Source organism: Pinus tabuliformis, chromosome 4_1 (genome assembly GCF_031772625.1).
Source record: "Pinus tabuliformis cultivar Carrire ecotype Pingquan chromosome 4_1, CPIR1, whole genome shotgun sequence".
In the NCBI taxonomy this organism is placed as follows: domain Eukaryota; kingdom Viridiplantae; phylum Streptophyta; class Pinopsida; order Pinales; family Pinaceae; genus Pinus; species Pinus tabuliformis.
In genome coordinates this window covers 780507751-780524592 of record NC_142303.1, presented here as the reverse complement: position 1 = coordinate 780524592, position 16842 = coordinate 780507751, and positions in this window count along the sequence as shown.

Genomic DNA, 16842 nt, shown 5'->3' with positions numbered 1-16842 from the left:
TTGTGTCTTATGTGTGTGTGTGATCTTATTTTGTCATTCTCTACTTTTTTGCATAATTTCCATTCACATGCATGCACTAATTACAATTAAATCTACATATCTTAAAGTTTTAATAAAACTGTAATAGTGTAGAAATTCATAATTTTAATATATTATTATCATATCTATTGTGACAAACTATCCAGTGGAATATCCACGACATTTTACGGATCAATTATGAAAAATTGATATAAATTTGATACAGAGAGAAATTCTTTGTTACGTTGCAAATACACAAAAAGAAAACAATAATGGAGGTAAAATTTGTTACTATATATAATTGTAAACTTAAATAACAAAAATGTATTTGATAGGAATCGAGCAGAATGCCTTAAACCTTATTTACCTCTGCAAAAGTCAATGTAACTCCAACAATGGTTACTGCAGCTAGTAACCAAGAAGGAAATATTCATGGAAGCAAACTTAAATTCTCTTAAAAGCAACAAAGGTGATATTTATGAGGAACTTAAGGAATTAAACCTTGGTTGAGTTGCAGAGCAATGTTTTGGTGGAAGAAACAAGGAAATGAATTAAAATTTGGAAAACATAGAGATATTCATTATTCGATCAGAAACCATAACCTAACTCAACATCGTTGATCTTGCAAAACAAATCACAACCATTAAACTGGTAGGTCAAAAAATTGTGCATGGAACCATACTAGAATGAAACACATAAAAGTGGAAAACCCTAAAAAGATCTTGAATAGGTTTTATAATTCACAATGCAAATGTTATAAGATAATTAACACCACATTTAAACAATGAAAGCAAAGCATAAATATTGATGTAGATGGTTATAGTCTCTTGACTTAATAGCATAGATGTATGGTTGAATTAAGGCTTCTGTGATCCATAATCATTTATAAGACATATTTTGGCGTAAATCACATGCAGAAAATATCTGTCGACGCATTTCGAACCAACTAGTGTGGTTCATTGTCAGGACAAGTTGAAGAAACAGATCCGGCTTAGCATGTTAAATAGTCTGAGCAGAGCCTCCAATGGCTAACTTGACCAACGACTGACTATATATGATGTAGTATGAGCATAGATGTAGTATGTTCTAAATATATGATACAAGAGAGATGGTTATAAGTGTAGATTACATTAATTTCATTAGAGCTGATAATAAAAATGACAAATGGTAAGAGTGAAGTTTATAAACGTTTCGATTAGGGTATTGAATAAGAACCACTCTTTAATAAATGAAACTAAATGTTATTACATATAACATTGTTGATCTAATGTACCAAAGGTACATGTAATATAGCTATCGACAAAACCTTTTGCGGACATAGAACACACATGGATTTTGGAAAAGATAACATTTACATATATGAAGACTTGGGAAAAATATCAACATATATATGCATAAACTTTGAACTTTGAAGGAAGTAAAAGTATTTAAATGAAGCTTATTTTGCAAAAAGAGTATAATGATATATAAGGATTTGAAGCACTTGGATACCAACAACACTAGGAGGTAAAAATCAAGTAATCAATAGGAGAAATTTCAAAGGAAAATTAAAAGATATTGTAAATAGATGAAAGTTCAATTATCATTGATACCTCCATTGTTTTGTTGAATTAACAAAAAGGAAACATGTAAATATATACAAAACTTATGGAATTAGAAGATTCTTTGAAGAAAGGGGATATATATATATAGATAAGAGTCATACATTAAGTATAATACCAACAACACTAGGAGGTAAAAATCAAGTAATCAATAGGAGAAATTTCAAAGGAAAATTAAAAGATATTGTAAATAGATGAAAGTTCAATTATCATTGATACCTCCATTGTTTTGTTGAATTAACAAAAAGGAAACATGTAAATATATACAAAACTTATGGTATTAGAAGATTCTTTGAAGAAAGGGGATATATATATATATAGATAAGAGTCATACATTAAGTATATTATAGAATTAAAGTTTTTGTTCTTAGTTAAGCTAATTATGTATTTACAGAATAAAGTTTTTTTTGCACCTTCATTCTCCCACACATATCTCATCCCCTGTACCTTCCTCATTCCACATAGATTCACAATTCTATGCAATTATTCTCTTGCACTGTTAATTTTATAAAAGTTTTAAATGGAAAAGAGCTTAAAATGAAATAATACTATTGGTTTAATAATAGTAATGTACCAAGGCGCATACGAAGTGAGGAAGTTGCACGATGTATCAATGTTTCTTATTCTTGCTCCACACACTCGTTATTCCGCACAACACCTCTTCCTCACATGCACTAAAAAGACCCTTAATTGAATATTCAATAATTAGTATTTAATTCACATGTGTGCGGAAGAAATTCACCAACAAGAAATTTATGTGAAAGTTACACTACGAATTAAAATTTTCATTCCTTGCTCCAAACAGTTGTTTTCCCGCACAACACTACCTGTTCACATGCATTAAAAAAACACACATGTGAAATCACATATGCACATAGTATTTGAAAACCTTGAATACCAAGATTCCTTATTTCTAATTTACAAACCACTCTTTCTAGTTTCAAATTGACCATCCTTATAACAAGTGCATGTTACATTATGAATTAATGTTTTTGTTCCTAGTTAAATCAATTTCATGTCTATGGAATAAAGTTCCCTTTGCACCACCATTCTCCCACACATACCCCATTCCCATCACAGATTCACAACTCTATGCAAATGTTCTTCTGCACAACTAAATCTATAAAAGGTTTAAATGGAAAAGAGCTTAAAAAGAAATAATAAGAGATAAATGCACTAGAAATACTTGTAGTGCTATCAGTGTCAGAGCACTAACCGAAGAAACCCCCACCGCTCTCTTGGTGATGTCAGAACTTACGTAATTACATTATTATGGTTTAATAATAGTAATGTACCGAGGTGCAGACGAAGTAAGGGGGCTACACAATGTATCAATGTTTCCTGTCCTTGATCTGCACAACCATTCCCCTGCACAACACCTCTTCCTCACATGAATTAAAAATACACTTAATTCAATATTCGATAATTATTATTTAATTCACAAATGTAAGAAGAAATGCTGGAGAACGAGTGTGTGGAAGAAATTTGTCGGCGAGAAATTTATGTGAAAGACCACAATATTGCAGATGAAAGTTTATATTACACTACAAATTAAAATTTATGTTCCTAGTTAAATTAATTTTGTCTGCTTAATAAAGTTCCCTTTTCACCCCTAATATCTCGCAGATACCTTGTCCTCTGCACATCCTTCATTCCACACACATTCACAGCTCTGTGGAACTGTTCTCCTGCACCACTAAATTTGTAAAAGTTTTAAATGAAAAAGAGTTTAAAATTAATTTCATGTCTGTGAAATAAAGTTCCTTCTGCACCCTGTTCTCTCGCATGTATTATGTCATCCCGCACATACCCGTCCTCCGCACATCCTTCATTTCGCACAGATTCACAACTCTAAGCAACAATGTTCTTACACACAAATAAATCCGTAAAAGTTTTAAATGGAAAAGTGTTTAAAAATAATTTCATTTATGTGGAATAAATTTCTCTCTCCACCCCCATTGTCCCACACATCCTTCATTCCACATAGATTCACAACTCTATGTAACTTTTCTCCTACACACCTAAATATGTAAAAGTTTTAAATGAAATAATAAAATATAAATGCATTAGTAATACCTATCTTGTTGTTAGTGTCATAGCACTAATCTAATAACAACCCCCACCCCCCCCCCCCCCCCACTTACATAAAGGACCTGCTCAGAGCATTATGTCAATGCCAGTGTCAGAGCACTCACTGATGGAATGGCCACTCACAAAATTAGCCTTTTTTATTTTAAAATAATTTGTCAGGCACTGAAAAATAGCAAAAATAAATTGCTCTCCACCAGGGGAATTATGTTGCATCAAGGTTCGTTCAACCAAGGGAAAGTCAGAAATAAGATTTCCAAAAATTAGAAAATTATTTTTGAATTTATAGGAAAATAGAAATATTCAACATTTTCCGAAAAATTTGGTTAAAATTGCAAAAACTCAGTAAAATAACACAGACTCAACGCACTTTGACCATGAGGCAAATGATATAGTCCCTAGCGAGGCAGGGACTAATAAAGGAAAAATCTAACATAGTACATGGTTAATTTTCCTCATTTAGGATTGATATATGAATGCAATAATGTCTTTATAACATCCCATAGTATGGTTGTTAATATAAGTTCTTTTAAAGATTTCAATAAAGATACTTTCTTTATTCATAATAATGTTCAATTTATGGACATAAACAATAATTTCTTTAATAACATCCCTTAGTATAGTTGTTCATATAAATGCTTTTAAGGATATCAATAAAGATACCTTCTTGGTCATAATAATGTTCAATCTATGGACATAAACTAAAATGCTTTTGTAGTCATGTCTATGGTCACAATAACATTCAAAAGATAATCAATGGTTGCAATAACAACTACCTCATCCAATGATCAAGGAGAACTATATTTAATTGGTACATTTCTTGAGTTGTAAAACACAAAATATTATAGGAGACGGAGAATAAAAATTACATGTTCAAGTATTCTTTCTCTTGCAACAATCAAATTGGGTAATGTGACTTTTCAAATTACCTTATTTACTACTAAATAATATTTAAATATCCAAGAGCATGTTAATTCACAGATGAACTTATTTATCTAATAAGTTCTTTTAATATTGGAAAATGAACTAGTCCCATATGAAGGATTGTTACACTTGCCTCTTTAATTATGGGCATATTACATCCCTATCTATATTAGATAGGGTAGTTGCTAGGGCATATGATCCTCGCCATTTAAGAAGGGATGTCTCTCAAGTTACCTTATTTCCTTCTGTTGTCACCCTCTGCAAAATGTGTTTTCAACTATTAAAAGAGGGCAAAAGAGAAGAGAGTTTTTCAACCATCTTCCAAGATAAAAAATCACTCAAAGCTAAATCGGACCCCCTCTAATGGATAGTGCTCAGAATTATCTTTCTAATGGTATATTGAACTCCTCAAATGGACTATGGAATCAAAAGTTAGAGCAGATTAAAATTACCCCTGAAAAATCAGAAGACAAAGAGAAAATGCCTAAGGGTAAAATCTTGGGTCCTGGCATATTGGCGATCCCGCATATTGGTGATCAGAGGTCCAGGGTGCAACACAACAGTGGAAGCATTTCGCCAATATACAATTAGCGATCCCAGACATCGGAGGTCCAAGGCATCAGAGCATCACAATCGACGATCAAATAGGTGACACCCTTTCAAAGTTGTGATATCGCATAGGGTTCTGATTGCAATTAAATTCATCGGGATTTTAGCCTCTAGCGTTAAAGTGCTGGGAGTGCCTTGAAACATTTAGTAAAGGAAATCAGTCGCAAAACAAGAAGAGGGCTGACCTTTTCTCTCTCCTTGAGGGGGTCACGTGGCAAAACATCATTGGTTCTGATACATGACACTTGGAAACATATGGTTGGTTCCGATAAGGGACACGGGGCAGTTGATGTCAGCATGACGTGGTGGTACGATGGACACGTGGTAGGAAAATTCGACGTCTTAAGGGGTCATAAGGGGCCAAAACATGGCGACATGTGTCACCACTGACAAGGTGACACATGGCAAAGGATGATGTCACATCGGCGATCAACGATCAGAGGATGAGCATTGTCACTCCTAGTGAAACCTTTGATTGTGATCCGCCGATAAAGGGGCTCAGACACAAGGGATGGCCTGTTGTTGCATAAAGAGACAAAGATCCAAGGGCTTAGCGTAGAGGGTGATCGGAAATCGATGATTGACGAAACAATGCATCACTCCATAGTGAAACCTCCAATTATGATCTTCTGATAAGGGGGCTCTGATTTCGTGCTAGCGCATGGTATAGAACAACTTAAAGTACTAGGGGTGCCTAACCATTTACAAAGGAAAATAGTCCCCTGACAGGAATCTAAAGGCCATAGCGCCTTAGGGCTAAGAACCCGATCATAGCCCCCGGTCATATGATGAAGAAGTACTAAAAAGGATCCAAGAAAAATGGTTTCAAAGGGATCAAAGTTCGTTGTTTCGTAGATCTTATTGTGTGTAAATATTTTGACAGGTATAATCACGGATATTACACTGTGGTTGTTTTATGAGGCATGTTATGTTCTGATAGCAGGGTACAGGGCTTTAAAGACGTAATGGGTTGACAAGTGAGGTATTTAATGGAGATATGGGGGCTCAGGAAGACTTAATGGTTCAACATGGAGCTCCACTCAGTCATACAATGAAGGACTGTCAGGACAATCTCCGCTTTTGCTCTGTGACAAGCTACCACAGTTGATTGCTACCAACTCTAGAGAGTGGTGAAGTTAGGTAGTTAAGGTGAAAGTGATGGGAATCGATTGAGCAGCTAGAGGGACACATTATGGCAGAGACATGGCTTAATCAAGGGCCTTCATAGGAATGACAGAAGGATATTTTCCTTAGTCATCTTTCAGTTTTTCTTATTTCTGTTTATTTTGTAATTTTTGTGTATTTTCAAGAAAGGAATCAAATCCTTGGTAATCATTTTAGGCAGCAGAGCTATCGCACGCCGAGACAACTAGTCTATTGGATAGTTGGCCCTTGGCTGAGATATTTTGTAACTGATTCAAAGCTCCCCCTCTCCTTATAAATAGGGGGAAGAAACACTTAATAGAGGTTCCAGAATTCTGCACCTGAGGGGTCCAAATTTTGTGATTCCACTTTTGGTTCTATCTGCCTGTTCAAGAGGGACTTGAGCTATGTATTTCTAAATATAAATGAACTGGTGAATTGGACTCATTGTGAAGGATGAATGAAACTCTTTGGTGATTCCAATCAAAGCAATGTGTAGTATGTTTCCTCTTTGTCTATCACTTCATGTATGTTTTTCTCCCTCTGAAATAGTGTAAAGAAGCTGTCGGTTTCACTCTTATTCACGGTTGTATATTTTGCTGCTAAGTAGTAACAATACTTGTGGTAATTACAAATTTACTTGTGTTATTCGATAGCCTACAGTACCTGTATGAACACAGATTTACATATGCTAATTAGTAGAAAATGTATTCATGATGTATAGATATTAGGAACTTAAATAGTGCTCCACTATTTCTGCCATTCTACCTCTTCAGTCTTCCATACTTCTGTCGGAATATTTTGTATTATTCCTATCCCTATGCATCAGATTCCTTCCTTTCTCTCCTCCTATTCATTTTACTACAACTACAATATTTAGCTACCTATTGTTGTGTGTCTGCCACCAGAACCAAACATTTCCCTTTAATATTTCCCTGTTTTACCCCCGAGGACTTGGATCCATGTATTGGCTTGAGTTTACCTTGATGAAGGCCTATTTAACCAAGCCCCCTTTATTATCTTTTCAAACTACGTGACAATTGGAGTGCAACAGAAAGCCCCATTGATAATCTTCTAAAGCACAGCTCTCTTTAAGATGTCTTAGGCATTGATCTACAATCAACCCAAAGGTTGTCTCTAGGAAGCTTTCGATATCTCCTGAAGCACTTGTGCTACAGGTGGTAGAAAAAGCGACAACACCTCCTATAGATGAATATGAATTAAAGATAACCATTCAAAACTTATGAACAATTTCTTTATAAGTAAAGGAAAAATGATGAATGCTTTATACACCCTATTGCATGTTTTTTTATAATGTTCAAAATGTGTAACTAATGAAACTTCATCCCTACTTATACAACATTAAAATGATAAATAAAACTAAACATAATATTTTACTTATAACTAAGGTAACCTCAATCCTACTTATATTGTTTAAAATGATAAATATAATATTTTACATATAATAATACTATAATATTAAAAGAGGCCACATTAATGTATTTGTGTGTGAATATTCCTTTATAAGTAAAGGAAAAATGATGAATACTTTATACACCCCATGTATTTTTTATAATATTCAAAATGTGTAACTAAATTTGTAACTAATGAAACGTTATCCCTACTTATACAACATTAAAATGATAAATAAAACTAAACATAATATTTTACTTATAACTAAGGTAACCTCAATCTTACTTATATAGTTTAAAATGATAAATATAATATTTTCCATATAATAGTACTATAATATTAAAATAGGCCCCCTGTGTGTGTGGTTTTTCCACTAAATCTGCTCATGGTTGCAGCAAAATACCCAGGAATTTTTACATTGTAATCCAAGATGCTGGTTCTTTAGGGGAGGACAAAATAAAGGAACCAAAATCTTCAATAAGCAAGCTATTGCTAACTTACATTATATCAACTAGGCAACAACTATAAACACAACAAAATTGACCAGACAAAAACATAACTTTGCAGAATGAGATCTTGAGACAGGGGGGATCAATCGACATTTTATTAGATTGGCCTCCAAGGGATTTGCTCCAAATGTTGCATTGATCTCCTTCATTCCTCTGAATTTGAAGCTTGGCCAATTATCTATAGAGGGCATCATCTCATCTCCCTAACTAATGAAACTTAATCCCTACTTATACTACATTAAAATGGTAAATAAAACTAAACATAATATTTTACTTATAACTAAGGTAACCTCAATCCTACTTATATAGTTTAAAATGATAAATATAATATTTTACATATAGTAATACTATAATATTAATAGAGGCCACACTAGTGTATGTGTGTGAACAATTTCTTTATAAGTAAAGGAAAAATGATGAATACTTTATACACCCCATGGATTTTTTATAATATTCAAAATGTGTAACTAAATTTGTAACTAATGAAACTTCATCCCTACTTATACTACATTAAAATGATAAATAAAACTAAACATAATATTTACTTATAATTAAGCTAACCTCAATCCCACTTATATAGTTTAAAATGATAAATATAATATTTTACATATAATAATACTATAATATTAAAATAGCCCCCCTATGTGTGTGTGGTTTTTCCACTAAATCTGCGCCTGGTTGTAGCAAAATACCCAGGAATTTTTACATTGTAATCCAAGATGCAGGTTCTTTAGGGGAGGACAAAATAAAAGAACCAAAATCTTCAACAAACAAGCTATTGCTGACATACATTATATCAACTAGTTGACAACTATAAACACAACAAAATTGACCAGACAAAAACACAACTTTGCAGAATAAGATCTTGAGACAGGGGGTGATCAATCAACATTTTATTAGACTGGCCTCCAAGAGATTTGCTTGGAGTGTTGCATTGATATCCTTCATTCCTTTGAATTTGAAGCTTGGCCAATTGTCTACAGAGGGCATCATCTCATCTCCCTAATGATTCACTTGAGTTTGAAGTCTTCACATTTCCTTGACTAGGAACAAAATAGAGTTGGACTGCTAGAGAATTTTCCTTTGGAGGTCTTTTCTTTCAACATGGAAGTTGACAGGGAGGTGCAAGCGAGGTTGCATGCACTATTACAACTTGAGTTCTCGGGGTTATACCCTCTACTCTCCATAGTAGCTTGAAATAAGGAATAGAGGTTGGATTCTAAACAACAATTGGGCCTGAAGAAAGAATCTAAGGGATTGGAAGAAGGGATGACTAGAGTTGAGGGAGGGCCAGACTTAGAGAAGAGAAAAAGACTCCTCAAATAGGAAGAGTAGGAGAAAACCCAATAGAGTGTCGAAAGTAGGACAAGATAGAGAACAATATTAAAATTAACTACTGAACTAATAATTGGGAACCTTCGTAACATTAGCGTGCCCAAATTGGCATGAAAATTTGCATGCAATAGCTTCCATCCAACATAATCTCCTTTATCCATAGAAAGGATGGTTGGGAGCAAGTAGAGAAGTTGACGGGCTTCAAATGCAATTGAGAAGATAGCAGATAAAATGAGAGGGATATTATAATTGGTTGCTATAACTGCCTGAAGAACCTCCATTGAGCCAAAGGAAAGAAATACCCAACTCCAAGCTAGAAATCAGAAAGAATCACTATTGAAATTGTGCAGGACAGACCCCATAAATGAACCTAAGAGCGTTGAGCTAGACACCTTTCGTAAAATAGAGCAGGATTCCCTCTTTAATGTTGAATTTCATAGGACCTCTAGAGATAGTGCAAATTTGAAGGGTACCTCGACATCCACAAAGGAAAACCAAGCTCCCATACAAAAACCATAAGCATAAATACTCCAAATTCACCTTATTACCACCCTCCATAAATATAATTTCAGAACCTGAGAGCTCACATGCCACAAAAATCTTATCAACCAAATGTTCCCTCCCCCACAGACTTAAATGAGCCAGGTACAAGGGCATAGGAATAAATGTAAAATTGCCATGTCGCTAAGTTCAGCATATGTGAGGAATGGAGAGGCACATGGTGTTCATACCCGCAACATGCCACCTCAACTATGGCCATGATCCCGTACCACATAGCTACTAATCTATTATTCAAATTGTTGAAGGAGGTAATGAACTTATGGGAGAGAGCCTTAAGGATCCCCTCAAAATAATTTTTTATGCTCCCAAACTCGTGAATATTAAAGATGAAGCAATGATTAGGGATCTGCATGGTGTTCATCATGGGATAGTTTTCCATCTGGAATTTCCATTGATGACGATATTTCTTGCCTCCAGTAGACAAGAGGATTTTCCTGTTCATCAACATCCTTGTTTCGATTTCATAAGATGTGGTAGAAGACCTTGCTAGGGAAGGAGTCCAAGATACTAAGAATTCTTTAGAGAAGAAGACTTAGATGGTTATTCTTAGGAAGAGAGCCAATGTAAATGTTGAATGGTGATAAGGGAATCTCCCAAAATTACTATCTTGGAGAGTTCCCTATCCTTAGCCAGTTGAAGACCAAATAAGAGCTTCTACATTTCAGCCAAATTATTTGTCCTTTTTCCAAGACCTCGAGAATACTTTACTACTTGGTTTTCCTCGGGATTCAAGAGAATGCCTCCCTCTCTTGCCACCCCAAAATTCATAATATCTTAAATGTAACATATTACACTTTTTTTGTACGATAATGAGAATATTTATATTAAATGCAAAAATCCACGCTCGAATCATAGTTGTACATTGGGAGTTACATTATGATTTTCTTCCATCTTCAATATCATCTACAAATTCTTAAATCAAAATTATCCTTTAAAGAGGAATACAACCGATACTAAGCATATATAGGCTTTGGAGGTGAATACCTTTCAATAAATCCCCAAAATTAAACTAACCTACTTCAAAATATAATCCTTGATTACAACATATTTCCTCGGATTCATGTTGACTAGCCGCCCCCTTCAAATTTTTTGATATTTGAACATAGTATTCATGCTTAATCCACTAAAGGATGGAGGATGGTCTTAATTTACCATTAACCATCAACTCTCCAAATTTCAAATTGCAACCTTGGTTGACACATTGATTTGCCTCTTGGTTATTATCCCTTAGAATGTGCTCAAAACTCATATTTGGGATATCTTTCGATACCTTCTTAATCCAATTTTGGAGATTATTCAAAAGTTTCTCTATAGAAGATTCTTTGACCAAATACTGAATTATTAAAAGAGAGTCACCCAACACATTGAGAGAAGATAGTTGAATGTTTTTTACTAGAAGAATGATTTGGAGTAAACCATAGGCTTCTACCTAATTATTTGCCATCTTCCCCAAGCCCATCAATACTTTCAAACTTTGGTTTCTCCCTTCCCCTTTTGCCACCCCAAAATGTAACATGTTACACTTAACATAAATGAAAACGAACAATATTCATGAGGATAATTAATTTTTTATTTAAATTTTTTTAGAGTTTATATATATTTATTTAAATTTAAAAATATTATATTTATTTTCAAATTTAATAATTCAAAATATTATATGTTTTTTAATGAGAATTTTTGATATCCTAAATCTTTTTATTTTTTAAACTTTAATTAATTTTATCTATGTAATTTTAATGTTAAAATTTAACATATTTAAAAGTTAAATTTAAAATAACCATGGTATTATATTTATTTCAAATTTAATAATTATGAAAGTTTTTTATATGATAAAATCTTTTTATTTTTTAAACTTTAATTAATCCTATTTATGTATTTGGAAAAAGGTTTTAACATATTTTTTTGAAATGTTTTCGAGATCTATCACATGTGAGAGTATTATTAGTCCCTGCCTGGACTATAGCGATCGATTGATCGTTGACTCTGCATTAATTCATCTTTTGACCGATTTTTTTTTCCGCCTAAACATATTTTAACCAAAGTTTAATGCTGACAATGTGATTCACTGAAATTTTAACCAAAGTTTTCCTTTGAAAAATATTGTACCTCTTATTGCGGCCTTCACGTGGCCCGAGACAAAAATATTGTGGTAACTTTGTTTTATACAAAGTTTTCTAGCACCCTGCAGCAGTGATTTTTTCGTGCCTTCATTTTATCCAAAGTTCATTTTATCCTAAGTGCAGTTGGGGCCACTTTTTATTAAGATGAAACCACGTGTTGGGTTAGCAAAGTTAGAGAGGAAGCCAAGTGTTTGATGCATGTCACTTAGCTGTGGCACATGACATATTTACAATGCCATCAAGAATTTCATCGAGATCTAGTCCTATTCTGGATTGCAGAGATCTCAGAGGGCGGATCGAGCCGAGTTGAATGAAATGTAGATAAACATTGAACACATTCTTTGTATTTCCTGCTCCCAGACAGATTATCATTGTTTTCTCGATGGTTTTTCCCTTCAGATTTCAGGTAGCTTTGTCTGTTTTTCCTTAACGGCTTTCATGTTGGGTTTTTAATGTAATCTGGATCTTTTCATAGCATCAATCTGCATTCACCCTGATATATACACAGTGTATATCTACAACACAGCTTGTATCCAATTTGGTTATGTGGGCGATTAACAGTATCTATTCCCTATATATATTTGATTTTTCCTTTTTCTCGGTTTGGTTATGTGGGTGATTAACAGCTTGCATTCCCCGCATTCTCAACTCGGCATATCTTTGTTTCGTATGCAATGTGCCTTGTGGGTGTCCTTGTTATTCCAATTTATATGCAAAGTTTCAAATCGTTTCTTTCTATGTATTTCAACGCTGAGTTTTGGGAATACTGTAAGTTATTTACGATGAGTTTTGGGAATACTGTAAGTTATTTTTTCCTATATTACGTAAAATATTTAATTTACTCTAGCTCTTTATACAGAGCCTTATTGTGACTCAGAGTTTAATCCTCATTTAGTTTTGCGTTTTAGTTATGAATTTCATAAAAAATTTCTCTGTTAGAAAAAAGGGAAAAACTTCTTTGACAGATCCTTTAGAAATACTACGGGTTTTGCTATCTGATTAGGACTGTAACTCCTTATTTATTTGTGAGTTAAAGTTTCTCTGTTTCTTTTTCTTTCTGTTTGTAGTCATGGGGGCTTTGCTTAATTAGATAGTGTGTTTGCCATGCATTGGTTTGATTATAATACAAGTAAATGATTTTGGTACCATATTTGGGAACCAATTTGAATATGCTAATCTGTAGCATATTTGTTCTCTTTTTGGTTTGAGAGAAATTCCTTCGGTTGAGAGACTAATCTCACTGTTTTTCCTTGTTTAATAAAGGACAGACAAAGGTTTTACTCTATATCTAATATTGTGTTAACAATGTTTACGATCCTATCTCTTTCCATTTTTTTACTTCATATTACAGGGTTTTTGTCACTTGTTGCTACAGGAATTTTGCCATTTTCCAGTTTTACTTCATGTTACAGGAATTTTGTCATTTTCCAATGTACTTCTATATTCAAGTACTATAATAATATTATTGATATCTAGCGATAGTTCTTTTCTGTAATTATAGAGAGGGTTTTCCTTCAGTTTTTTCTATTATTACTATACTTTTACTCTTCAGTTTTTTCTATTATTGCTATACTTTTACTCTGGATGAAATATTTCAAAATTAAAATTAGAAAGAAGAGACTCTGTTCTTTTCAACAGTGATTTACATATATTATCAAGTTAAAATTCGGAGAATAACTTATACCAGAAATTCTTTACTTATCTGTTTACTATGTTCAGGATTGAATCTAAAACAAGATCCGCACTTTAATTTCCCCCTGCCGTGAGATTACATGATTCGGTAAATGTTCAAGAAGGATTGAGTCTAAAACAAGATCCTCACTTTAATTTCCTCCCTGCAGTGAGATTACATGATTTGGTAAACGTTCAAGATTGAATCTAAAACACTATTAAAAATAAAAAATACTAAGATTTAGTTTTGGAACAGATAACTATCTCCATAACTAATTACCTGGTAAAACAATATTTACTCATAACTGCAGAATTTATCATTCCATAATTAAATTCCAAAAATAATTTATAATTTAAAAATATGGAATTCCAAAAATAATTTATAATTTAAAAATAATAACCATATTTGGTGACCATAAAAATAAATAAATATTTGTATCAATGATGGATATTACGGTTTAATTTTATTATTAAATTAAATTTACACCTTTCATATTTTAAAGAAAATAGGATTATAAATCTATATATTAGACATCAAAAATTTATCAAATTTGATTATTGGTTAAATTTGCAAATTGAGTATTTTAAATAATGAGAAAGATAATGTTTTACTTAAAACACTGTTTGATAGGCTTAATATTTACTTGAATTGCATATTTAATTCACTAGTTAATTATGGTATTTCACATTCACTCCACGATTCTTTCATAATTCGATTAATATAAGTAGTTTTCAACTTTCCGTTATGAAAATGAATATATATTCTTTAAATTAAAAATAACTTTCAACTTCAATTAATTTATCTAGTAAATTATGAATTTTTACATTAAATAATTTAAGTTAAAAACATTTACCTACTTCTAACCTCCAATTTCTATCACTCGTTAATTTGTTTAGTAAATCATGAATTTTTATATTAAATCATTTAAGGTAAACACATTTACCTACTTTTAATAAATTATGAATTTTTACATTAAATAATTTAAGTTAAAAACATTTACCTACTTCTAACCTCCAATTTCTATCACTTGTTAATTTATCTAGTAAATTATGAATTTTTATATTAAATCATTTAAGTTAAACACATTTACCTACTTTTAATTTGGTGTACAATATTTTATATTGATTAATATATAGACTATTGGATTTTAATTGTTTTTCAAATCTGAAAAACCATACACCACCTGCCATAACAGTGAACACATCGACCACCATTCAATTATTAACTCTCAATAAGACATTGTTGATTGCAGTAGAATGCATTGTACATATAAAGAAGAAAATGACAAATTGTATAGAGAAATTGTAAATATATAGAACTCTGGCCATACCAAAGTTCCTCAACCCTACACAATAATACATTTTACTGACCATGCTTACATAAGCCCATGTTGAATACCATGGCGAACCTAGAGTTTGTACAATCCTGAATAAAGGCCAGAGTACCATACTACTTTATTATTTATCATCCTAAATTCCTGTGGACATCAATAATTCATCACATGCATCCCCTAAAAGGAAATGGTTTCCGATGGTAATTGCTCAAATAATGCAACCAACCCAACCTACCATCCAAGGTATGCTTTCTTTCTGTATTGATTTCCCTTCTGTCTCTGCCGCTGCCGCTGCCGCTGCCGCTGCTGGTTCATACACAAGTATTGATTAAGGGACTACTACAATTGATATCATTCATTTTAATCTTACTAATTTAGGATTTGATTTACAGAGATGTCGCATCTGGGTCTGGTTGGGTTTTGAATCCTAAGTATTCCTTAAAAATGCAACAACGATTGAATTTTCTTTAATGAAGTTTAATTTACAGAAAAGATTCACTTGAAAAGACAGCTCTTTATAAATTCTAGTGCTCAGACAAGAAGGTTTGACATTCAGATTTCTAAATATTTTTATAAATTATACAAATTATGCAGCTCATCAAGTAAATTTCCCAGCAAAAAGTTTTTAGAATTTTTTAATATTTGTTGTAAAATGCAGGTCAGGCACCAAGTCCAATGCAGGGCATGAATAAAACTTGAAAGTCTAAAAGAGGATCACTCCGATTTTTAATTTTTTCCTTCTTTTTAAAATGCTGCTAATGAAGACGTATTCAGACTTGCAGATTTTTCTTTATAATGCAACTCCTGAATTAAACTTAAATTCACTTTCAACAAGCATTTATATTTTATTTCTTTATATTGCTCTAAGGCAATAAAATTTAATAAAAATCGAATTTACATAAGAAAAAGCAATTGGATATCTATATGGATTTTGACGGAAGATCTACATGACGATGGGGATGGGGTTTGAACTTGTTATTGAAGAAGAGCAAAGGTGCCACGGGACGAGCTATTGCAGCCAACGTGGCACCTACCAAGTACTTCACGATGGCAACAACACCGAATGTTGTTTTTTTTGCAATGCAGGATGGCAACAAGGCCAAATTTAAGTGGTAAGTGCGGATGAGAGCGTATATTAAGGTCAGTTCATCACTTGTCTACTGCTTCTACTGGTTTGGTGGGCCAGGCACTAATTCAAGGTAGAGGTATTGGCTCTTGGGGGACGCTTCGTGGCTCACTATTTGACAAGATTCACATTGTGGGAGACTCCAAAATAGTTATAGATTGGGCTCTGAGCCACAATTTCATTATAATGCCTTGCCTACAACATTGGTTGCAGAATGCTCAAAATCTGATGGCCTCTTTCTCCAACATCACCTTCGAGCATGTTTTTTGGGAGCAGAGTGCTGGTGCTCTCTCCAAACATGATTCGATCCACTTTGACTCTCAAGTGGATGGCTCTGTCCGTGGATCTGGGACTTTCCTCTTCTACCTCTAGTTTTTTTTTTCTTTACTT